General features: G+C 46.7%; 1 protein-coding gene and 1 long non-coding RNA gene across 3 annotated transcripts in view; one reads left to right on the forward strand and one right to left on the reverse strand.

The window, feature by feature from the left end:
- Cgnl1 (cingulin like 1) overlaps positions 1-3,687 on the reverse strand; it is a 67,005-nt gene extending 63,318 nt beyond the window's left edge. The window contains exon 1 of one of the 2 annotated variants that reach the window (XM_048333180.1): positions 3,410-3,687. The gene's annotated coding sequence lies outside the window, so the exon portion shown is untranslated. Of the gene's footprint in view, positions 1-3,401 lie in introns of both variants that reach the window. The other variant, XM_048333181.1, reaches the window with a different exon arrangement.
- Positions 1,670-16,880, forward strand: LOC125341137. The gene is made up of 3 exons (XR_007208884.1): positions 1,670-2,337; positions 10,328-10,330; positions 16,838-16,880. It is a non-coding gene; the product is annotated as an uncharacterized LOC125341137 (long non-coding RNA).
- Positions 16,881-25,186: the final 8,306 nt, after the last annotated feature.

Raw genomic sequence — 25,186 nt, forward strand, 5'->3', positions numbered from 1 at the left:
AGCTACTCAGGAGGCTGAGATCTGAGGATCACAGTTTGAAGCCAGCCTGGGCAGGAAAGTCCATGAGACTCCTATCTCCAATAAACCACCTGAAAATCAGAAGTGGTGCTGTGGCTTAATGTAGGAGAGTGCTAGTCTTGAGCAAAGGAGCTCAAGGACAGCACCCAGGCCCTGCGTTCGAGCCCCATGATTAACAAAAAATAAAAACAGGGCTGGGGATATGGCCTAGTGGCAAGAGTGCTTGCCTCGTATACATGAGGCCCTGGGTTCAATTCCCCAGCACCACATATACAGAAAATGGCCAGAAGTGGCGCTGTGGCTGAAGTGGAAGAGTGCTAGCCTTGAGCAAAAACAAGCCAGGGACAGTGCTCAGGCCCTGAGTCCAAGCCCCAGGACTGACCAAAAAAATAAATAAATAAATAAATAAATAAATAAAAATAAAATCAAACCACAGAAATGAGTCCCAAACTACAAGAAGGCTGTCTCATGCAGAAGATGAACCCAAGTTAAAACTTCTCCATGGCAGGTGAGACATTTACTCCCAAGGCAGGTCTATAAGATGGAAGGGAAGACAGGACTTTGTGTGGGAATATCTTACAGTCGTTAGAATACTTTAGACTACATTAGAACTTCCATCAGAGGTAAAAAGTAAAAAAGGAGTCAGGTGCAGGTGGCTCATGCCTATGATCCTGTTACTCAGGAAGCTGAGGTCTGAGGATCACAGTTTGAAGCCAACCCAGGCAGAAGTCTTTACCACTCTTATTTCCAATTGTTCGGTTTTCTATTCTGTCCATCTGTCTATGTTTTTCAGCAGGGCAAAATGTCAAATACCACACTTCCACGATTTCTACGAAATGTCTCTGCACACAGTCAAGGCTTTAGAGCTCCCTGAGAAAACCATTATGTGAGCAAAGTAAACTTGATTGAGGTCAGAACGTGAAAAATGGAGCTCAGGCTGGCTTGCATCTCTTTCAGTGAGGCTGACACCCAAAATTTTTCTAGGGTGGAAAAAATAACAATAGGTTTCATCGTGAGTGCTACAGAGCGCCCAGAATCCATCTCATGCGAAAATGAGAGAAAGAGCTGGCAATCTGGGAGATTCAGCCCGGATTCATTCGTGGGAATGAACCCAGTCAACACGCATGCGCCCAGCCCTGGGTGTCGCCTGACTTTTCCTCCAGCCTCTGCAGCTACCCCTCCTCTTCTAGCTGGAAGCGCACAGATCGCCACTGGGTTTATAGTATTCATGTGTGTTTTCAATTTTCAAATCCAGCGACTCCTCTGTTATGTTTCTCACCCTCTCTGAAAATGTACAGAACTCATGTCCAAAAGAACACATAAGGTTCTATGCACAGCTTGAACAGTGAAATGCCTGCAATTCAGAGCTGGGGGACACAGGCAGATAGCTCTGAGGACAGCTCTGAAGGCAACTCTCCTATCAGGAGCGGAAACCAGGTCTCACACGTATTCAAGTCCAATCCCAGCTGGAGCCGGGTCTTGGTGGCTCACGTCTACAATCCTGGTCACTACGGAGGCTGAGATATCAGGATCATGGTTGAAAGCACACCAGGGACTGTGAGACTGGCATCTCCAATTAGCCAGCAAAAACAAAATCTTGAGGTGAAGGTGTGGCTCAAATAGTAGAGTACCAGCCTTCCGGGGGAGGGGGGAGGAAAAAGGGAGACAGTACAGCCCAGTTACCAGCACAAATACACACACACACACACACACACACACACACACACACACATATCTAAGCTGGACACAACCTCTCTCGATCTTTTCCCTATCTCTGAAGTCAAGTTACTAATGGTGAAATCATACAATAATTGGGAAATGTAAATCATATGGTGCATGCTAAATAAAATGACAAGAATGTTAGAACAACAATCACAAAATCCAATTCCTGCTTCTAGCCCGGCAAAACTGACTTGGCTCACAAATTGTATATAAATAATTAGGAAGCCGAGGCTAAAAGTCCCTGTGATTAACCGCACAGTATCAACCACCAACATCCTGAAATAATTTATTAACTAATAAAGAAGCCCTAGGGCTGAGAATCTAAAGGACCACACCATGTCCACAAGAGAGTCATGAGTTTGGTAAGTGAATAAACGAATATCCTCATAGAATCAGGAGCACAGAAAGTGATTTCATCAGAGATAACAGATCCTTGCCCCTAGGACTGTAATTCCCCCAAGAGGCATTGCCCAAAATGCAGCAGGAAAGTCTTCAATAAATAGCATCTGGCTGGGGGTTAGTGGCTCATGCCTGTAATCCCAGCTACATGGGAGGCTGAGATCGGAGGATAGAGGTTCAAAGTCTGCCAAGGCCAGCGTAAGCCAAGCCAAAAAGTGAAGGTATGGCTCAAGCAGTAGAAAACCAGCCTGCCTTGTGCATTCAATCAACCTTGAGTTCAAGGCCTAGTATACACACACACACACACACACACACACACACACACACACACACACACACCATGAAATAAAGAAAACCCTTGAAAAGAAGGTCAGTTTTGAGATTCAGACACCACACTAACAAGCCAACAGGGAAAGCTCAGTCACCTGGTTCACCCACATTCTCTCCCAACCTTCCTTCCATCGATGTCATTTCTGTCTCCTCTCCCTAGGAGGGGCTTGCAGCCTGGGGGTGCACAAGGCTAGGCCCTGCCTGGAATTCCGGCTAGAGGAATTCTGAGCAGAATCACTGTTTAATTTTCTGGACTATTACCTTCTTCCTCCCTCTGGTTTGCTGCCAGACCTCTAAAGGCGTGGTGAGATCAGCTGAAGGCCTGCGGTATATGTGTAATAAAGACCAAATACCTTTCACCCTCAACTTGCCAGAAAGGAATTTGGTAAGAGAATTTAAAATAAAATAAAAATGCCAGGAGTGGTGGCTCACATCTGTAATCCTAGCGACCTACTCAGGAGGCTGAGATCTGAGGATTGTGGTTCAAAGCCAGCCCAGGCAGGAAAGTCCTTGAGACTCTTATCTCCAATTAACCACCAAAAGGCTGGAAGTAGAGCTGTGGCTCAAATGGTAGAGTTGTAGCCTTGAGTGAAAAAGCTAAGCGAGAATGTCCTGGCCCTGCGCTCAAGCCCTAGTACCAGCACAAAAAATAAAATTAAATGATATGTAATATATAAAATACATAAAATAATAAAAGACACTTCTTAGTCTTCTTTTCACTAGAGCCCATGAGTTATTCATGCCCATCTACCTTGCCATACTCCAGTGGAGGGAACGGAGGCAAAATGGAGGCCAGGCTCTTCCAATTATTCAGACCCAAACCTCTGCTCTGCCATCCATTCCCACCTGGTCACCATTTCTCTACTGCCAATCACACAGCAACTCCGGTCTAGCTCCCCACCCTCCGAACCCCCACACTAACCCCAGATCCACATCTTCACCTTGTGGCAGAGAGCACAGGAACAATTCTTCGGTTTGCAATCCTCATTCAATGAATGCTTGAATGTGCTTACTGTGTAGGGAGTGCTTGTCTAGTGTTTATACATCGAACATTAACCTGCCCTGCAATGCCACATCCGAAAGCTCCTGTGTACATAAATGACTCCACGTTGAACATTAACGCTAACTAATGGCCAATTTAGGAAAGTAAAACAACCACAGAAAAATGAAAAAAAAATAGCTTTTTTCCTAGGGGCTCTGTGAGTGAGTGTGTGTGTGTGTGTGTGTGTGTGTGTGTGTGTGTGTGTGTGTGTGTGTACCAGTAGCAGGGCTTGAACTCAGGGCCTTGTGCTCTTGCTGAGCTTTTTTTTTTAACTCAAGGCTGGCACTCTACCACTTAAGCCAAAGTTCCACTTCTAGCTTTTTTCTTGTTAATTGGGGATAAGAGTCTCATGGACTTTCCTGAAGCCTAAGCTGGCTTCAAACTGAGATCCTCAGATCTCGGCCTCCTGAGTAGCTAGGTTGACAAGCGTGAGCCACCAGTGGGTATCCAATGCCAGGCCTCCTAGGGGCTACTTTATAAAGATCTTGTATTAGGAGACCAAATGTCATTTATTTTCCTGGGGTCACTTATTCCGAGACTCATTTGCTATGAAGCCTCAAACAAATGTGTTCTGCTCTGTGACTAATGCAAGAGGGTGGCAGGAAATGTGTGCATCTACCCAAACTTATGTCTATTGTCAAACGATAAAGGCTGTAAAAATTAACTGAAAAAAAAATCCTGGAAATAAATGGGGGGAAAAAAAAGTACTGCAAAGAGAGGGGGAGAAAAAAACAAAGAGAAAAAGAAAGTCCTTGCCTGGCAATGAAGGGTTAAACCGTGTGACCCATCTCTAGGAAGGAAGGCCATCTCTAGCCCTCCAGCCTGGACTTCCTTTGTGACATAACCACCAGCAGGCAGCTCCTTTATTTTCCCTATCTGAGGGAGAAGACATAACCCGAAGTCTACAGAAGCTAAAAACCTTGACCCAAAAAAAAAAGGAGCAGCATTGAAAACCCCCACTCAGCATCTGGAAGAAAAGTCTGCCTCCAGGAAGGCTTTAACTGAGACCTTTGAACAATCACTGAATTCATGTTCGTGATCTCAGCAACTCTACGTGGCCAGCCCTCTGGGGGGCACCGGACGCCTGGGCAGCTGACTTCAGGGCTAGGACTCCTTCCAAGGGCACAGCCAGCCACACCATGGCTCCCCTTCCCGGAGGGTGTTGGGATTTCAAACCGGGCTTGAAGCAGCCACTGGAAGCTCCGTTAGCTACTCAGGAGGCTAAGATCTGAGGATCACGGTTTGAAGCTAGCTCCGGCAAGAAAGTTCATGAGACTCGTATCTCCAATTAACCACCAACAGCCCAAAGTGGAGCTGTGTGTGTCTCAAGGGGTAGATCATGAGGAACCTTGAGCACAAAAGCTCAGGGAACAGCACCCGGCCTTGAGTTCAAGTCCCAGAACTGGGACAATAAATAAACACATACACAAATCTGGGCTCTCTTGCTCCAAAGTAACCCAGGTATCTAGGGCCTTTCTGTTCATCGAGGGGGTGATTATAATCTTGCCCCCCCCCCACTTAAGCTTACGTTAGTGATGGAAAGCATCCCAAAGATGGCCTCACAAAAGCCCACCTGAGAGGTTAAACTGGGCTCTCACATCTAAATGAACCACCAGGAATGCTACTTGCCCCTAGTGCCAAATGTCCCAGTACAGCGTACAGAATGGGGGGGTCTCTGTTGTTTAATGCTAAAAAACAGAACTGAGTGATTTGGTTTAAGAAAAATCTTTTCAACAGCCCAGAAGTTTCTATCACACACACACACACACACACACACACACACACACACACACACACACACACTTCCAGTCAAGGCAGGAAAGTCCATGAGACTCTTATTTCCCAATTAACCACCAGAAAACCAGAGGTGGTGCTGTGGCTCAAAGTAGTAGAGCCTTGAGCAAAAAAGCTCAGGGACAGCACCCAGGCCCAGAGTTCGAGCCCCATGACCAAAAACAAAAAAGGACCAATTTGTTGCCAGGAGTCTGTGGTTCACACCTGTAATCCTAGCGACTCAGGTGGCTGAGATCTGAGGATCTTAGTTCAAAGCCAGCCTGGAGGGGGAAGGAAAAATGTCTGTGACACACTTATCTTCAATTAATCACCAAAAAGCTGGAAGTCGAGCTGTGGCGCAAGTGGTAGAGTACTAGCCTCCAGTGGAAAAAGTTAAGGGACAGCACCCAGGCTTTAATTTCAAGCCTCAGTACCAGTACCATTAATAAATAAATAAATAAATAAATAAATAAATAAAGCAAGCAATTTGTTTTCCACTGATCCGGAGAGGACAAGTTCAAGATCAAGGTTAAAGTGCCAGCTAGTTCAGCTTCTGGTGAGAGCTCAATTCCTGGCTAGATAGGTACGTGTCCTCGCACAGCCTTTCCTCACTGCGAGGTAATGAGGGCAGGGCGAGACCCCTCTCTCCCTTCCTCCTGATGCTGGAACCACAGTCCCCTCATGAGACACCAGCCTACACGACCTAATTGAAACTCAGTGACTAGCCAGGAATAAGATTGGCACACCTGTAATCCAAGCCACTCAGGAGGCTGAGATCTGAGGATCACAGTTCAAAGCCAGCCTGGGCAGGAACCACCATGAGACTCTTATCTCCAATGAACCACCAAAAAGCCAGAAAGAAGCCAATCTATGGCTCAAGTTTCTAAAGTGCCAGCCTTGAGTAGGAAAGCTAAGGGATGGCTGAACGCTGGCAGCTCACGCCTGTGACACTTGCTACTCAGGAGGCTGAGATCTGAGGACCAAGTTTTGAAGCCAGACTGGACAGAAAAGTCCTTAGGACTCTTATTTCCAGAACCCCAGAAGTGGAGCAGTGACGTAAAGTGGTAGGATGCTAGCCTTGAGCAAAAAAGCGCAGGGACAAGATCTAGGCCCTGAGTTTAAGCCCTACGACCAACCAAAAGAAAAAAGAAAAAGAAAAAGCTAAGGGACAGTGTCCAGGTCCCGAGTTCAAGTCTCAGTACTGGTATTAAAAAAAAGAGAGAGAGAGAAAGAAAGAAGGGAGGGAGGGAGAGAGGGAAGGAAAGAGAGAGGGAGGGTAAAGCAGGGGTTGGAAGCACAATTCAAGTGGTAGATTGCTTGCACAGTATGCACAGGTCCCTGGGTTCGATCCCCAGTACTACCAAACAAGAAAGAAAAGGCTGCTTTCAGGACTAAGACACTAGGGAAAGCCCTGCCCACCACGGGAAGGGAATGGAGGAAGAAGTGGATGAACTGGCGTTGCATGTACATACCAGAAGGGCTCTCATGTGAAAAGGAGATTAAGCCCGCTCTGTGTGGCTCCAAAGCTCAGAGCCAGGGACAATGAGTCTATGTGCCAGTCACACACATTCCAGTGCAATTCACGAGGAGAATCAGCACTTCCTCCCCGTGATGCTTCGCGAGAAGATGGGATGTTTGGGAAGCCAGCAAAGCCATCCCGGGCCACTGGAGACAGGAATGTGGTGCGAGCCCCTCGCTGAGGACGGCCACTTCCCAAAGCTGAGCAAGGGACTCCTCCCGCGTGGACCCGGCCTGTACACCAATGTGGCCCCATCAACCCTCTGTGCCGAACGAGCGCATCCAGATCATCACCGAGATTAAAAGCACAGAGAAGGACCGTGAGGGACAGCATTGGAGCCGGAAGACAAAGAAAAAAAAAGAACAAACAACTGAAGAACAAGGCGTCTTCTGCAGATCTTATCCTGAAGTGTTTCATCAGTGTTGGGGAATAAAGTCTCTTCAGGGAAGGGCGCTGTCCCTGCCTGGACCAGAAAAATCCATGCGAGTCTTAGGACTACTTCAGGTACATCGTTGGCACCTGTCTTATCCCAGCATCAATTCTCCAAAGCGGCATCAGAGCCAGGCACCAGTGACTCACACCTGTAATCCTAGCTACGCAGGAGGTTGAGATCTATAGATGGCAGCTCGAGATGTGTCAGGATAGGTAGGGAAGGCCATAAGACTCTGATCTCCAGTTAACCAACAACAGAAAAAAAAAAAAAAAAGGAAAGTGGAGGTGTGGTTCAAATAGTAGAGCACCAGCCTTGAACAGAAGAAGCTACAGTAGAGTGCCTCGATCCTGAGTTCAAGCCCCAGAACTGGCACAAAACAACAAGAACAACAAAACTCATCATCTGGTTGCCATCTTAAGGAATCCAAACCCATCCTAAAGAAAACCTGGAAATGTCACATAAAACACTATGTGCCAGGCACTGGTAGGTCACGTTTATACTCCTACTCAGGAGACTGAGATGTAAGGAGGGCAGTTCGAAGCCAGCCCAGGCAAAAAGTCCATGAGACTCTTATCTCCAATAAATGATTCCGAAAAAGCCAGAAGTGGCGCTGTGGCTCAAGTGGTAGAGCACTAGCCTTGAGCACAAAGAGACTCAGGGACAGTGCCCAGGCCCTGAGTTCAAGCCCTAGGACCAGCAAAAAAAATAAAATAAAATTATTAATTAAAAAACACTAACAGGGCTTTGAAAATATGTGCCAGTACTAAAAGATAAAAAAAAGAAACAATTTTTTAAAGCAAATGACAATCTCTATCTCTTTGTTCATCACATTTTCTAAAAACAAAAAAAGAGGGGAAGATGGAAACATCAGTTGCCTTAAGTCAGAGCAAGTTCTAGAAAGGCCTTCAGGATGCCCATGCCCAACAGCCAGGGCAAAGGCTTGCAGCCTTCACTGTGACATAGCAACAAGACACATCAATGGTCTGAATTTCTAAGAAGTCCTGGCACAGAACAGGAAAAACGGCTCCTAGTCTTAATTCACAATCAACTAGGTCAGCAACCATTGGCGTTGCTACCTCGAAGGAACCCAGTTACTGCGATAAATACATGAACATAAGCGCCCCCCCGCCAAAATTTTGTTTTAGATTGCATTCAAAGCCAAGCACCCACCAATCACTCCGGCAATTCATTCCACACACGCCCTCGTCATGTTTTCAGATGTACCCTGCGCTTTTCCCTGTGAGATGGCTAAGATTCCGGAGACCTCTCTCCAAGCTCTGGGATCCCGCCATGAGAGCCCAGCTCCTGTATGCTCTTCTGCCCTGCTCCAAGACCACTGGACCTTCCACCACCGCAGAACAAATTCCACCAATCATCCTGAGCTGTCCGGGCTCAGCAGCTTCCCTAGGCTTCATCAAAGTCTCTCAAGTCCATGCTCTGCCCTCCCCACCCTGAGCACACCCTGCCCCGCTTCTCTTCCCTCCTGTCCTGAAAGCCCAATGCCTTTCCTGCCCTTGTCCCCTGCCACAGGTACCCAGGCAGCCACACTTTCGGTAGGCCTCCCCTTCGAATTAGGGGTTATCAGGAGAGCTTTTCCAGAGCAGCTCCTAGAAAAGGCCACAGAGAAGGTGAGCTCCATCACTCACAATCCGCCTTATCTCCCCCACACTGCCTTCTTAGCCTTTATCACCCACTCACAAGCCTTTATCAGATTCTGGGTTTACAGACATCTCTTCTCACAGGCGATAGGCTGTCATGAGTGGCGTCTCCCATTTGCTCACACCACAGCCTTAGGGTCAGAGCAGGGCGTGGCACAATGTAGGCTGTAGATGACTGAATAAAGAATATCTGTAGAGAGAGGAAGATCAAGGGGAGGAGGTGGTGGAGGACGTTTATCCTCTGTGTACTTTACATAATCAGAGCAATGGTGGCTCACACCTGTAATCCTATCTACTCAGGAGGCTGAGGTCTGAAGAGAAGCCAGCCCAGGAAGGAAAGTCCCCTAGACTCTTATACCCAGTTAACCACTAAAAAGCCGGAATGAGAGGTGTGCTTCAAGTGGTAGAGCACCAGTCTTGACTGAAAAAAGCCACAGTGCTCAGGCCTTGAGTTCAACCTCCAGGACCAGTGCACAAATATGAGCATGCATGCATGTATGTATATACACACACACACACATGCACAAAGTCCTTTATATGCATGTATGAAAATAAAGTCCATAAAACTGGATGGAAACTAGGAGACAAGAAAGAGAGGATGAATTTGATCAAAGTAGATTATATGCATGGATAGCAACATCACAATGAAATCCTTTTGTACAATTAATATATGCTAATTTTTAAAAAGTATTTGCATTGGAAGTTGTAGCCCAATAGGGTTTGTTTGTACAAAGCCCAACCATCAAGCCTTTGCACTTTCCTGTCTTCCTTAGAGAAATGCGGGGAGCTAGGGTCACAGGACATGTCCTATTAATGAACCCTTCCTCAGGGGTCCTGCCCCATGCTACTCCCCACTTCTGGGGTTTACCACATACCTGTGGAAGGAGGGAGAAGGAGCAGCAAATAGCCAATGACAAAGCCAAGAATAGGACAGGGCAGCAGGAACCTGGTCAGAAACAAAGGGAGACGTAGAAAGAAGAAGCAGGAAAAGTAAAGGAAAGAGCAGCACCCCAAAATGAGTGGTCCATAGCCAAGGGCAAGGGTCAGCCGTAGGCCTCTCGAAGTGGTAAAAAGAGCCTCACATGGATACTCCCTGTGTACACAACGTCTGACAGCTTAGAAAGCATCCGTACAAATGTGTCCTGATGATCTCTTAATTTTGTACAGAAGTGAGGTTTGCTGTCTACATCTTCCTGGGGTGCCTAAAAGCTGATCAAAGAGACAACCCCAAGTCTTTAAAAACAAGCCACCACTGGGCTCTGAAAAAAAAAGAAAGAAAGATAAAAACACAGCCACACGTAGCTACAGAATAAGTCACCAAAACTGCCACGGGAGGCATTTTTATATATAAAACAACCCCCCCCCCCAAAATGCGCCTGTTGCAAAAAAATGAAAAATGTAAAAAGCCCATTCTAAGGGCCCCTATTTTTCAGTAAGTTCTTTCAGAATGTCACTACCGCAGCTTTTCTGAGAAACTTGCTTTCAGAAAAAGCCATGACAGGTTCACTGGATTTATTAAAATTGTCTTTTTTTTCCTACTAGAAAATGTCTTACCTGCTATTAAAGAAGCAGAAAAAAATAAAAACACCTCAATATTCATAAATCACCAAGGATGTGGCTCTGTTGCTGTCTCCAGGAGAGAGAAGCAAAATTAAAAGAGGAGGAAAAGTGCTTAGGAATGGCGTTTCCAGCCCTCCAGGCTCGGCAGAGAAGGCAGCGTGTCAGCCGAGCCACTTTCCTGCAAATGCCCAGGTCACTGGGCTCCTGTCCCAGCATGTGAGTAAGAACAAGAACCCAGGAAGCAGTCCTAGCTACCCAGAAGGCTGCACTCTGAGCACCAGGGTTCAAAGCCAGCTGGGGCAGAAACATCTGTCAGGACTCTTATCTCCCATGAGCCACCAAAAAGCTGGCAGCAGAGCTGTGGCTCAAGTGGTAGAGCACTAGCCTTGAGCATAGAAGGCTTAGGGACAGCACCCAGGCCTTGAGTTCAAGCCCTAAGACCTGGAAAAAAAATAATAATCCAGGCAGCTTTGAGAAAGGGCCAAGGGGGTCCCAGAGATGTGTCTAACAGCCTAAATCAACACCTGGAATTGCAGGGTAAATAGACGGCCCGTCAGCACCCCCCAGAGCCCTGGCTCAGAGTGCTCGTTAGGCAGTAAAGGCATCGGGTTGGCAGCCACAGATCACTGGAGGGAAGCTGGGAGGTGTCTCCCAATGGCAAGAGCCCCGCTCAGCTCCAGTGGAGGAGAGTCACTCTGTCCGGATGTTTCTGGCCTGCATAGCATCACCTCCATCTGTTTACATTGAGGATCTGCGCCTGCCCGCCCCCAGTCCGCCAGATGTCACCTCTGCAGGGCTGCGCATTTCTCTAATTATTTCCTGGAGAAGTAAATAGTCCTGAGCCACCCTGGCATGCCAGAAAATTCACTTTTTCCCTCACAGGGCTGGGCCTCCTCCGCCCTCTCCCTGCCCACAGCTCTCGGGGTGCACAGAGGGCCTGGAAGTTCCCACCCCCCTCCCCATTCTTGCAGTGAATGAAACATGCTTTGAAATGAACAACTGCAGAAACTTCATTCATCTCCCAGGTTTTGCTCTGCAGGGAATTTTAGGGTTTTCTTTATAACTTTCCTTTTTGGGAGTGGTGGGCAGTACTGGCATTAGAACTCAGAACTCAGGGTCTGGGCTCTGTCCCCTGAGCTTTTTCACCCAACAACAGCACTCTACCACTTGAGCCACAGCGCCACTTCCAGCTTTTTCTGTGTATGTGGTGCTGAGGAATTGAACCCAGGGCTTCATGCATGCTAGGCAAGCACTCTACCGCTAAGCCACCTTCCCAGCCCCTGTACTGGGTTTCTTTTTGACAATTTAATACATGCAAACCTCCACTGGGTCCCTCTTTCTGATCCCCTTCCTCTTTTCCATTAGTCCATCGTGTGTGTGTGTGTGTGTGTGTGTGTGTGTGTGTGTGTGTGTGTGTGTGTGTGTTGGTCCTAGGACCTAAACTCAGGGCCTGGGCCCTGTCTCTTAGCTTTTTTCTCTTAAGGCTGGCACTCTGCCTCTTGGACCACAGCTCCACTTCCAGCTTTTTCATGGTTAATTGAAGATAAGAGTGTCTTAGGTTTGTCTGCCCAGGCTGGCTTTGAACCACAATCCTCACATCTCAGCCTCCTTTGTATCCGGGATTACAGGCAGAGCTACCCAGGGCCTGGCCCCTTTCTACTTTGTTGTTGGGGTTTGTTGTTGTTGTTGTTTTGTTTTCAGATTCTACATATGAGAGAAAACACACAGTAAGCTTGTTCCCAAGTATAGACACTAATGTTGAAGACACATCATAGACAATTATTCTACTATCAAAAAATTTAAAACCAGGGCTGGGAATGTGGCTTGGTGGTAGAGTGCTTGCCTAGCATGCATGAAGCCCTGGATTCCATTCCTCAGCACCACATACACAGAAAAAGGCAGAAGTGGCGCTGTGGCTCAAGAGCTAGAGTGCTAGCCTTGAGCAAAAAGAAGCCAGGGACAGTGCTCAGGCCCTGAGTCCAAGGCCCAGGACTGGCAAAAATAAATAAATAAATAAATAAAAACCAAAGCTGGGTGTTCTGGATTCTGGGAGAAAAAAAAAACACTTTTATTCTGCAATTTTAAAATTAGCTTTAAAACATTACCAACATTAATTTGTAAAACTTATCTAAGGAGCTGAGTAGTGGTAACTCACGCCTGTAATCCGAGCTGCTCAGGAGGCTGAGATTTGAGGCAGCAAAGTCTGTGACTTTTATCTCCAGTTAAACAGAAAAAAATCTAGAGCTAGAGGAATGGATCAAGTGGCAGAGCACGCAACCCTGACTTCAAGCCCCAATCCAGTACACACACACACACACACACACACACACACACACACTTATCTAAGAAATGAATACAATATCTTAAGGCCTCTACCCGTGTCACTTGCAAGAAAAGTATTGGAAGAGCTTTCACCAGAAGCCCCTGGTTTAAGGCCAACCGGCTACAGGGAACCCATGTCCCAGAGGCCTGTGGGGCCAGGAGCTGATGGCAGAGCAGAAAATGATTTGACTGATGTATAGGAATCTCCGCTCTGGCCTTCAAAGCACACTAATGGCTGGCTGACAAATGCTTTGGGTGCAGGACTCTCTGACCTCAGTCCACATTGTTGGCCCACCCACCAGCTCATTACAGTTCTGTTGGCTGACACTTCCTCCCCCTTTGTTTCTAGTAAAGTGTAACCTTCTCTAAACAGGCCCTTAGAAACCTTCTAAGGAAACAAGATGCCCAGTGCTGACCTTTGGCCTGCTGGGGAATATCAGTGTAAACCAGTTCCCCTGGTATCTCCCAAACCTCCCTTCTCTTCTTACAGTTCATGTCAAGGCACAGTGGCTTTGTTTTTAAAAGGCCTGAGTTGGGCTGGGCATGTACTTCATGCCTGTAATCCCAGTTACTCAGGATGCAGACAGCAAGGAGGAAGATGGCTCAAGATCAGCCTGAGGGGGGGGGGAAAGTCAGCAAGCCCTCATCTCAACCATCAAGCCAAGTGTTGCACTGCGCACTAATCATCTCTGCTACTCAGGAGACACAAGTAGGAAGATGGCAGGCTGACGCCAGCCTTAGCAAACAGCAAGACCCTACCCTAACCTGAAAGGAAAGAAAAGGGACCCCAAGTGTGGCTCAAGAGGTAGAAAGCTGGGCTGGGGATATGGCCTAGTGGCAAGAGTGCCTGCCTCATATACATGAGGCCCTGGGTTCGATTCCCCAGCACCACATATACAGAAAATGGCTAGAAGTGGCGCTGTGGCTCATGTGGCAGAGTGCTAGCCTTGAGCAAAAGGAAGCCAGGGACAGTGCTCAGGCCCTGAGTCCAAGCCCCAGGACTGGCCAAAAAAAAAAAAGAGGTAGAAAGCTTAGCCAGCAAGCACAAAATAGGGGTTGGGGCTTTAGCTTAATGGAAGAAGGCTCTGAATTCAGTCCTCAGCTCTGGAGAGAGAGAGAAAAAAAAATAGGAATATCACCATAAAATATTCTCTCCAAATGGCAAGCAGTTAAGGGATTTCCCACCCCCCCTCATCATGGTGAACATGAATTCTTAATGCACATACATCATATTGGTAGCGCTTAAACTTTGAAGTGCATTATGTCACTCAAGTGACTCAATGAAGTGATAGCAAGGTAAATGCCCCCAGGAAGAGAAGAGACAAAGTCCAGCGAGGGCCAGCTCTTCTTCCTCCGCCTCCCACTGGGCAAACCACGCCCCCTCCTGCCTTATGAATGAATCTATGTATGTATATGCTCTCTACATATGCCTTAAGAGCCTCATACACATACAAGGTATAAGAACGTAACACTAGCTAGGTATGGTAGCTCATGCCTATAATCCCAGCTATGCAGAAAGCATAGATAAGAGGATCACGGTCTGAGGTTTACTCCAAGCAAAAAGTGTAACACTCTATTTGAAAAAAAAAAAATGTTAAGGGGCTAAAACAAAAATCCTCTTTAAAGCAAAAAGGCTCGAAGGGGAGGGTTCTTAATAGTAGGCTGATTAGCAAAGCCTCTGAGTTCAAACCTCAATCTCTCTCTCTCTCTCTCTCTCTCACACACACACACACACACACACACACACACGGCAACATTATTAATAAAAGTCAGAAACTAGATCAACCCAAAAGGTAAGACAGATAAATCAATGACCAATACCATGAAAAATACAGTGAGAAGTATAACAACTTATTTGACACTACGAACAAATTGTTCCCACATGCATCCATGAGAGACGTTCATCAATATTAAGTTTTAAAAAGTCAGACACAAAACAATACATACTACATACATATGATTGCAATGTTTATGTCATTCAAGGCCAGCCAAAATTTATCCATAGTGATAGAGACACAATGGTGGCTACATCTGTTGAAGAATAATGACTGGAAGTAGAAGAAAACTTGAAGAATGCATATGGTTATGCTTTGTCTTCTTTCCTATGTCTTTTTGCAGGGGGGAAGAGGGCACTACTACGACTTGAACTCAAAGCCTCACACTTGTTAAGCAGGTCCTCTACCACTTGAGCCACTCCACCAGACCCTTTTCGTGTTAGTTCTTTTCATGAGCGGGCCGGCCTGTCTTTATGCCCAGGCCAGTCTGGACTGTGTTCGTCCTATTTGTGCTTCACCAGTTGCTGGAATGACTGACCTATCCCACCCTACCCAGTCATTGGTTAAAATGGAAATCATTCAAATAGATTGCCATTGAAACTCTTGCTCCAGGCTCGTCTCAATCCATTCTTTCTCCATCCCAAGCAGCGAGGATTACAGGCATGACCCACTGAGCCCAGCTTCTACTTTTACTTTTTACCCATGAATATGGATTTTTTAAAAAAGCCTTTACCTGCTTCATGGGAATGTGGCAAGAATTAAATTAAATAATGCAGATAAAATGCTTTAAGGCAGGGCTGGGAATATGGCCTAGTGGTAAAGTGCTCGCCTCATATATATGAAGCCCTGAGTTCGGTTCCTCAGCGCTGTGGCTCAAGTGGCAGAGTGCTAGCCTTGAGCAAAAAGAAGCCAGGGACAGTGCTCAGGCCCTGAGTCCAAGGCCCAGGACTGGCAAAAGCAAACAAACAAATGTTTTAAGGCAGTGCCCAGTAAATGGGAAAACAACAAAAAAGCCCAGTCTCTAACACCAGCCTTGGCCCAAAAACTACTGCTCTTAATCCTGGAGCAATGGCATCTCTCCAGTTCCTGATCGTAAGCTGTTCCTCAAGACCACAGCACAGTTCGGCTGGGACCCGAGCACTCCACACTTGACCCCAACCACTCATCTCAAGGAGAAAGTTGAGTCCTCGGGGATGCTGTGGCTGAGGTTTCAAAGAAAAGAAACTTTCAGGAATCTTCACATCAGAATTAAGCACAGCCCGCTGAAGAAGAAAGGACAAAAGTCCTTAGCTTCTGACAGTAGTAGCTGCTTTTTGCAGAAGAAGAATTCTTTCTTGCTTTCTTGGTCAGTGGTGGGGCTTGAACTCAGGACCTGGGTGCTGTCCCTCAGCTTATTTACTCAAGGCTAGCCCTCTACCACTTTGAGCCACAGCTCAACTTCCAGTTTATTTTTTGGTGTTCATTAGAGACAAAGAGTCTCATAGATTTTCCTGCCCGGGCTGGCTTTGAACCATGATCCTCACATTTCAATCTCCTGAATAGCTAGGATTACAGGCGTGACCCTGCAGTGCCCAGGCAGGAAGAATATTTTATTCAAGTGGAATAATTCACTGGGAACTGACAGCGCTCGTTTTTCTTCCCTGAAGAAGGCAGCAGTGAACTCTCCATTGAAAATGTTTCATGTTGATGAGCTAAATTTATCATCCTTCAATGCATTTCAGATTTACAACGAACATAATTTTTAAAGCATATGCCTGCTGGGTAGAATAACTTAAAAAAATGTTGGTGGGAAGCAAAGGACTCTGATTTTATCAGCTCATTTTAGTTTGATGAATCAACTGTAAACAGATAACAAGTGTCTCCAGTATACAAGAGTAACCTATTGATTTGGGAATGACTCCTTTCTTGTTTTTGCTTAGACAAAAGGAAGGGAGAATTGCCTCTGAACCAGTGGCATCATCTTAGGCAAGTTACTTAAATCCCTCTGCTCCCATTTCCTCAGTAAAATGGAATAATAATGAGGTTATTTGTTAAACAATGTGTGCTAATGCATGTTACGTACCTTCAAAAGTGCCCAGGCACTGGTGAATGATTTAGAAGTTATAGCATGATTAATTTTTAGTATGTTTTCTGACGAATATGCAGATTCATCTCAATTTATACTATATATAAATGAGACAGACAGACAGACAGACAGGCACTGGTGGCTCACGCCTGTAATCCTAGCTACTCAGGAGGCTTGAGGTCTGAGGATCATAGCTCAAAGCCAGCCCAGGAGAAGGAAAGTCCAAGAGACTCTTATCTCCAATTAACCAACAAAAAGCCAGAAGTAGCGCTGTGGCTCAAGTGGTAGAGCACTAGCCTTGAGCAAAAAATCTCAGGGACAGTGCCCAGGCCCAGCGTTCAAGTTCTAGGGCTGGCACACACACACAAAAAAAAAGCATAGATGGTCTGAAAACCAGAGAAAAATGTGTACTTAATTTATGTCCAATGGGGATGAATATTTCGTCATAGTAGGCAGGTACACGTACACGTACACACACACACACATACACACACACACACATATATACACAGAGGACACTGAAGTCAGGTCAAGTCTAGAACACAATGTACTCATGATCTCAAGTTATTTGGGGCCCAAAGTAATCCTTAAAAAGATTATTTTTTTCTTCCCAATATTTATCTTCAGGATTCATTTGAACTGTTTTAAAGTGCATCCAAAAGCTTTGTTTGTGTGTGAGAGTATGTGTTCCAAAAAATATACTGGAAATTTTCCACCACACATTTGAGGAATGATGACAACAACAACAACAAAAGATGGGGTTCAATCATGGATTCTTTCCAACCTGTAGCAGAGGAGGCTTACTGAAATGTTACATTTTCCTTCCATTGTGAATGCTGAGAGCTTTTCAATTTGTTCCAGAGGAAATGATTTGCCCAAAGTCAATGGCGTCATCGGGTGGCCATTCCAACAGAGCTTCATGCTAAAAGTTAAGGGTATCAAAGTTAAAAGGAACCCCGCGGAAGTGCCAGTGACCACATTCTTCCTTTAGATTTACTAGAGTCAAATTCAAAAAGGGAGAGCCCTCAGGCAAGGGAATTCTGAGGGACAGAATATAAAATATAACACAGCCTGGCCCTGCCAAGAAGAAGACTTCCAGTGCGTGCATTTGCTTCTCTGTGTAGAAGAGAATTCTACTTGAAAATACTACTAGAGCTGGGCACTGGTGGCTCACGCCTGTCATCCTAGCTACTCCAGAGGCTGAGATCTGAGGATTACGGTTCGAAGCCAGCCCAGGCAGGAAAGTCCAAGAGACTCTGGTTTCTAAAACCACTAAACAAAGCAAACAAACAACAACAAAATCCTATTAGATAACATTCTTCCATCCTAACCCTACGATGAGAGGATGGATATTCCTAATGGAATATGGAGGTCAGACCTAGCCAGCACCATCATTGGCACTATCTGGCCTCTTGTCTTGATGGGTGTGCCTGTATCCCCAGCAACAGGAGTGGGCACTTGGCCTGTAGGTTACTGAACCTGTCCATCAAATGCCTGGGTCTAGGAGCTTCCTGTGACCCTGCCCCCAGACCTGACCCTCAGACGCCATTACACTATGCTACATGGCTCCATGTTCACGTCCTGCGTCCTGTCTCCTGGCTTGTCTCCGGTCACCATAGCATCCCAAGTCAGCTCTCTATTGGAGCTGAATTGGTTTGTTGGTGTTGTTTTTGTTCTATCTTTCTTCTCTGGCCTGTTTCCTGATAGTGTTAAAGGTATTTGTAGCAACTGGCTGCCTGTGGACTGCTACTGCTCCAATGAAAACTCCAAGATTCAATCCTTCAATATGTGGCTTCTCGAACAATTTACACATATATAACACTAACTCTCATTTATCTGTGGCTTGTTTCCTGTTACCGAAGTAACATTAATAAAACAGTGATGTCTCTTAATATTAGTTCAGGGTGTCAGAGAACTTTATTTGCTTTTAAAAAATGCACAAACTAGGCTTCACTGATGTTCAAGACATCTAGAAACCTCTCTTAGGAATCCATGCACTATAAACACATCACACATGTAACAATGGAATACTATTCTGGAGTTTCTGCCTTTGCTCTACTGTTATAAACCCTTCTTTGGTCTTTATTCTCCAGAACTTGGCAGAATAGGCATCGGTATAAAGCAGACAATAAATCAAAAGTTTCACACTAAGATTCATTCCTCAGCAAAGAAATCGATTCTGCAAGCTCAAGGTGGCGGGGGGCGGGTGGGGGGAGGAAGTAGGAAATGACAGCCATATTTTACTTGCAAGATAAATGTCCAGCTGAATCTCCTTTCTTGCTGACTTGAGCTACAGAGTTGGGGTTTGCACTTCATAAACGCTTCGTTGGGTCCTGACCTAAGCACTCATTCATTCTTCAACTGTGTTCTTGAATCTGCTTGGCATAAGACAGTGTGCCGGGCACCAGAGGAGATAAAGACCTTATTTTACTTGTGGACAGCAAGACAACACCCTGTCCTTTCTCAACCAAGTGTCTGTGGGTGTTCCTTACAGGGCCCTGTCTTGCTCCCCTCCTTAAACTCCCACCCCCTCACCCCACTACGCCCCAAATCCTGCCTGCCCAGTCGCATTAATCTGCCATCAACCAGCCACTTCAAAGTGCAGCTTAATTCCCTAAGTAGTAGCCAAGATTAACATTTAAATCATCTTTTAAAATCTCCCTGGACAGCCAGGCACCAGCCTGTCATCCTAGCTGCTCAGGAGGCTGAGATCTGAGGATCACCGTTCAAAGCCAGCCTGGGGCAGACAAATCCATGAGAATGCTGATCTCCAACTACTCACCAAAAAGCGGGACATGAAGCTGTAGCTCAGGTTGGTAGAGCTTCAGTCTTGAGGGATAAAAGCTAAGGAACAGTACTCTGGCCCTGAGTTCCAATCCCAATACTGACACATAAATAAATGGCCTCACGGTTTTTCCAGCCATCTTTGGGAAGTGTAACTGAAGTTGATGCTCTCTGTCCATGCTCCTCCCACACTGGCTTTCTCCTTGGAGAAATGTACAGATGGACTGGGCCAGTTTTGTCATCTGCAAGCCACATTTTCTTGGGGTCCAATGGGGAACCCCTCCCCCGTCCTGTGGACCATGCAAGCCCGACAGGCGGGGGGGAGGGGGAGAGCATGCGCCTATTACTGACTCCAATGCCTCTCCCCTCCTGACCTAGGAAAAAGGGGGTGCCTCCAGCACAGTAACCCGAATAGAAGATCACACAGCTTCTGCCCGTGGGGTGAGGGGAGCTGAACCCCAGAGCCCCCATTCCAATACCACGTGGGAAGTGGGGAAAGGCGGCTCTCAGGAGGGAATGCCCCCCTCAAGGCTGTCCATTCTCTCGCCCAGGAGCTACTTTTACATCTCTATGCAAGGATTTAGGTGGGCCTCTCTCACACAGGATCTCCCCCACTCCAGGAGGCTCAGGGGAGGACAGTCACCCCAGCCCACACCCCAGGGTCTGTGCCCAGTCCCCATCCAACACATGCTACAAATCCAGCTGGCCAGGCCTCTTCCTGAAACCTAAAGCCCAGGGCATTAGTGAAGGCCTTCGTCCCACAGCGCCTCATTTAGAAGCCAGCAGTGGCCGCACTCAGTGTAAACACTTTGCAAGTATGCTTTAAACCCCAGGGAGGTTTTTATTAAATGACTTAATTGACAGCCACTTCTCAGGGGTGGGAAGCTTTTAAAGCCAGGAGGAAGGGAGGCCTTGATGAGCGTTTTCCAGACACTGGTTTTTAAAACCTGCTGGGCTGTCCTGAGAAGATGGGGGTATGTTGGGGGGGGGGGGGGGGATCAGTGTGGTGTGTGGGTTCTTGGGGCTCATTCCAGCAGAGGGAAAATACTCAAGAAGATCTATTTCCCAGCAACACTGGGGCCCCTGGCCTGAGGCTTCTACCCAAGGTTCATTTCAAGGGTCATTAGAAAAACTGGAGGGGAAATCATAATAAAGTGAGGCCTGAAAGGCCCAAATTAAATGAAGAGAGGCACTTTGAAGTTTGAAAACAGACACAGCTTGGGAGAACAAGCCTTGATAGTCAAGGTGGAATCTTGGGGTACTCCCCAAAAAGATGCTAAGTACAAAAGTTATAAAGTAGCCAGTGGCTCCCACCTATAATCCCAGCTGCTTAGGAGGCTGAGATCTGAGGATCAGGGTTCAAAGCCAACCAGGGGAAGAAAAGTCCCTGAGACTCATATCTCCAACTGACCACCAATAAAGCTGGAGAGGGAGGCGTGGCTCAAGTGCCAGCCTTGAGTAGAAAAAGCTAAAGGGAGAGCAGCCAGGCTGTACCCACATGGTGGCACACACCCATAAGAGACTGCGAAGATCTATGTTCAAGGCCAGTCCAAGCAAAAAGTGAGATTCTAATGGTGGAAAAACAAAACACTAATGCAGAAAGAGCTTGGAGGTGTGGCTCGGGTGGTAAAGCACTTGCAAAGCAAGCAGGAGGTTCTGAGTTCAGATCCCAGCATTGCCCCTCAACAACAAAAATCCCCCCCCCCAAATGGCTGGGGTCGTGGGTCTCTAATAGAACGCTTGCCTGGTATGATGTACAAAGCCCTGGATTTGATCCCTGGCACCACCAGAGTAAATCGTTTTTAAGGCACCTTCAGAATCATGCAAGCATGCTGACACACAGTTGCTGCTTTATCTGCTCCCAACAAGAAAATGAGCTAGGAGAGTGTTCCTCAGGATGACCGGAAACACTTTTAAGGTCCGTAGCCAGTTCTAGGCAGCGCTCTCCTCCCAGGCTGAGGTTAGCCACCTGACGGCACTCCCCCTACCCCCCCAACTCCCTGAGTTTCCCTGCTGGTGCATAGTTATCCGCTCAGAAATAGTGCACGCACGAATTTGGAGAGTAAAGTAGCCATGTCCACTTCAGAGCTCCTGCAGGGCAACCTAGAACCCTCCCCCCACCAAAGGAAAAAAAAAAAGTGCAATTCTCCCATGTACTGGTGGCTCAAACCTGTAATCCTAGCTACTTACTCTAAGGAGGCTGAGATCTGAGCATTGTGATTCAAAGACAGCCAGGGCAGGAAAGACCAAGAGACGCTTCATCTCCAATTAACCACCAAAAAGCTGGAAGTGGAGGTGTAGCTCTAGTGGCAGAGTGCCAGCCTTGAGTGGAAAAGCTGGGGAAACAGTATCCAGGCCTGAGTTCCAGCCCCACATGCGATCACACATTGATTGTGAGAACTCTCTCAGGATCCACAGAAGTGACTCTCTAGGCACAATCTGCGAACGGCTGGATCTAATCTCCCGGTGTCCCTTCCCTCCTCCCCTGACCTACCCTATTCTCCAACTCTCCAAAGTTTAGAGGCGGCTCCAGACAGCAGGGGTCAATTGCCAGGCAAAAGAAATCTTCAGTTTGGTCAACTCCTCGTGGGAGTCCTTCCACAATCCAGCCTCCCTTGCTCTTATCTTTCCCTCATTCCTTCCCTATCAATCCCTCTAGCTCCAAAGCTTTCCCGGGTAATCACCACCCTAAGCAAATTCTCCAGTGGTTTCACACTTGATTAGAGCTAGGAGCCAGGCCAATCTTTAGCTACAGCTGTGTGACTTGGGATGAGTCTCTGATTTTAAGGAGGAGGAGAAAATAACCTTACAGGCAAAAATGGTGGAGTATCAAAACTAGAAGAGAGGTTTTTCTAACACTCGTGGAGCTGTCCCTGAACTTTTTCTCCTCAAGGCTGCCACTCTACCACTTGAGCCACAGCTCCACTTCAGGCTTTTCTTTGGGTGGTTAATTGGAAATAAGAGTCTCCCAAACTTTCCTCAGAGCTCAGCCTCCTGAATACTAGCATTACCGGCATGAGCCACGGCACTAGCCTACCTGCGATCCTAAGCTTGCGAGGTAATCACTCTGGAGCACAGCTTTGGGTTTTTTTCCACAGGGACCACATGAACAGCAATTGAATGCATGTAGCTTCACTGTATTCCAGAAAACCCCACCTGGAGTTTCTTTGAAACCTTTTACTCAACAACCAATTATCTCCAGAACTTGGAGATCAAACCCACTTGGTTTATAGAACTCACAGAACTTGGAGGTTTATAGAACCCACAGAAATATACTGTGACAGCATCCTTCAAACCTAGAATTCTAGGTTTCTGAATAGTCTAACTTACTCCTTTTTTTGAAAACTACAGCAGGAGGAGTCCCAGACCAGGCAGCGTAGCTCATGCCCGCAATCCCAGGTACTTGGAAGATAGGAGAATCACAGTTCAATGCCAGCTCAGGCCAAAAAAAAAAAAAAAAAAGTTAATCTATCTCAAAGAACAAGCTAGGTATGGTGACTCATGCCTGTAATCACCCTTACACTGGAAACAGAGGGAGGAAAATGGAGGTCTGAGAATAGTCCAGGCAAAACCTGAAGACATTATGCAAAAAAATAACTAAAGTGAACAGGGCTTGGGGTATGGCTGAAGTGGTAGAGCCCTTGTCTAGCAATGCAGGAGGACCCAAGTTCAAAGCTTCAGTATTATCACACACACACAATGGTAAGAGTCCATAACATGTCCTTTGGAATCACAAGGCTGCAATAGCCTAAAACTGTTTTCCCTCTCCTAATGAGGAGAGCAAAGGAGGCAAGGAAAACACAATTACCTAATCAGCTATGCTTAAAAGGAAAGACAGCAAAAAGAATTCAGCTTGGAGCACTAACACACCTGGCCTCCAAGGGAATCTGACACCTCTGGAGTCTGAGTTTCCTCAGCTGTTTCCTCTCTTTCCTCCTTACCTCCCCGCCCCCCCCCCCCCCCACCATCTCAGAGATGCAAGGGTCAGTAAACAATTAGGAACTATTCTTATACCTAGAAGGTTCTCAGCCCTATGGGTCCAGTATTAGGAAAGCACCTTCCCCTGGGAAAAAGGGGTACAAAGTCCAGCTTGCAATCTAGCCAAAGAAACTCCAGCTAAAGTAGCAGTGATCGGTGGGTGGCGGGTCACCTGTAATCCTAGCTACTGAAGAGGCTGAGATCTGAGGACTGTGGTTTGAAGCCAGCCCAAGTAGGAAAGTCTGTGAGGCTCTAATTTCCAATCAACCAGCAAGAAACAAAAGCTGAACGTGGAGGTGTAACTCAAGTGGTAGAATGCCAGCCTTGAGTGGAAAAAGCTAAGGGACAGTGCCCAGGCCCTGAGTTCAAGTCCCAATATCAGCACATAGGAAAGAAGGGGAGGGGAGGAGAGAGGCGGGGAGGGGAAGGGAAGAGATTCCAGCAGAGTATCTGTCCCTCCAAGAAGACTCTTCTCTCTGTGGCTGGTGGGGGGGGGGGGGGCGGGGAGACCACCAGACCTGCTGCCCCCTCCCCCCCCCCCCAATAGCCACAGCCCTTATTTTCCTTAGATCTTTCCCATCTTTTCTGTTATCCCGAAACAGAGATGGCCTGGGCCAGAATCAAGTTAAATGCTTGGTCATTCAGGGGAAGTTACCCAATTTTCAATTCTCCTTGAACTTTGTATTTCTCCTCTGATGCAGGCCTTTGGGCCAGCTCTCTGCCCTTTTAACACCAGGACAGGAGGCAAAGGGGAGGGGAAAGGCCCAACTCACCTGGGGTCGAGTGCCAGACTTGAGTAAAATAGCTACCGAAGAATGTCCAGGGCCTGAGTTCCTGAGTTCAAGCCCAGTCATGGAACCAAAATTAATAATAATCGTTTAAAATAAAATTAAAAGCTCACCCCTATCTGTGAGATAAATAAGGTTTCAGGGAGAAAAATACCAAGCTTCCTTCACCATCCCTTCCCTATCTGACCAGTGCAAGCAAATTGATTTAAAGAATCCAAAGCAATAACAACAAAGAAGCCAACACACAGGATGGTCTATTCTTAACATAAGCCAATGGCCAGCTCTGATGCTGGATGCTTTCCTTTGCATGAAGAAGCACCACTCTGGGCTGGGGATATGGCCTAGTGGCAAGAGTGCTTGCCCCGTATACATGAGGCCCTGGGTTCAATTCCCCAGCACCACATATATAGAAAGTGGCCAGAAGTGGCGCTGTGGCTCAGGTGGCAGAGTGCTAGCCTTGAGCAAAAAAGAAGCCAGGGACAGTGCTCAGGCCCTGAGTTCAAGACACAGAACTGGCCAAAAAAGAGCACCACTCCACTCTTCCGGAGTTTCCTATGTTTCTTACTCTTTTCTAATCCATTTCGAATATTACAACGTCAAGCTCCAAGTGAAAAATGTCTCCATCAGTCTCTTCAGGTTCACACTTAGCTACTCTGGGGGTGGGGCAGGGGCAGGGGGAGATGGAATGTGTGACTAGATTCTCAGAGCAACTGTGGGTGTTCAAGTGCAGCTGCAGATGCCAAGAGTTCAAGAGCATCCTCAGATAAACCTTTCATACCAGATGGAGAAAAAAAAATTCAAAAATCAATTTGACAAACCAATCAATAATATGTTTTGTCTTGTTGGTACCAAAGAAAAAAGGGGGGGAAAAAGGGAGGGAGTAACAGATGGAGAGGGAAAGAAGGAAGGAGAAAGCAGAGAGAGGGAAGGAGAAGAGGAAGGAAGATGAAGGGAGGGACAGAAAAATAAAGGGGGAGAGAAAGAAGAAAGGAAGACTGAAGAAAGAAAGAAAAGGAAGGA

The sequence above is a fragment of the Perognathus longimembris genome, chromosome 23 (genome assembly GCF_023159225.1).
Source record: "Perognathus longimembris pacificus isolate PPM17 chromosome 23, ASM2315922v1, whole genome shotgun sequence".
NCBI lineage: Eukaryota > Metazoa > Chordata > Mammalia > Rodentia > Heteromyidae > Perognathus > Perognathus longimembris.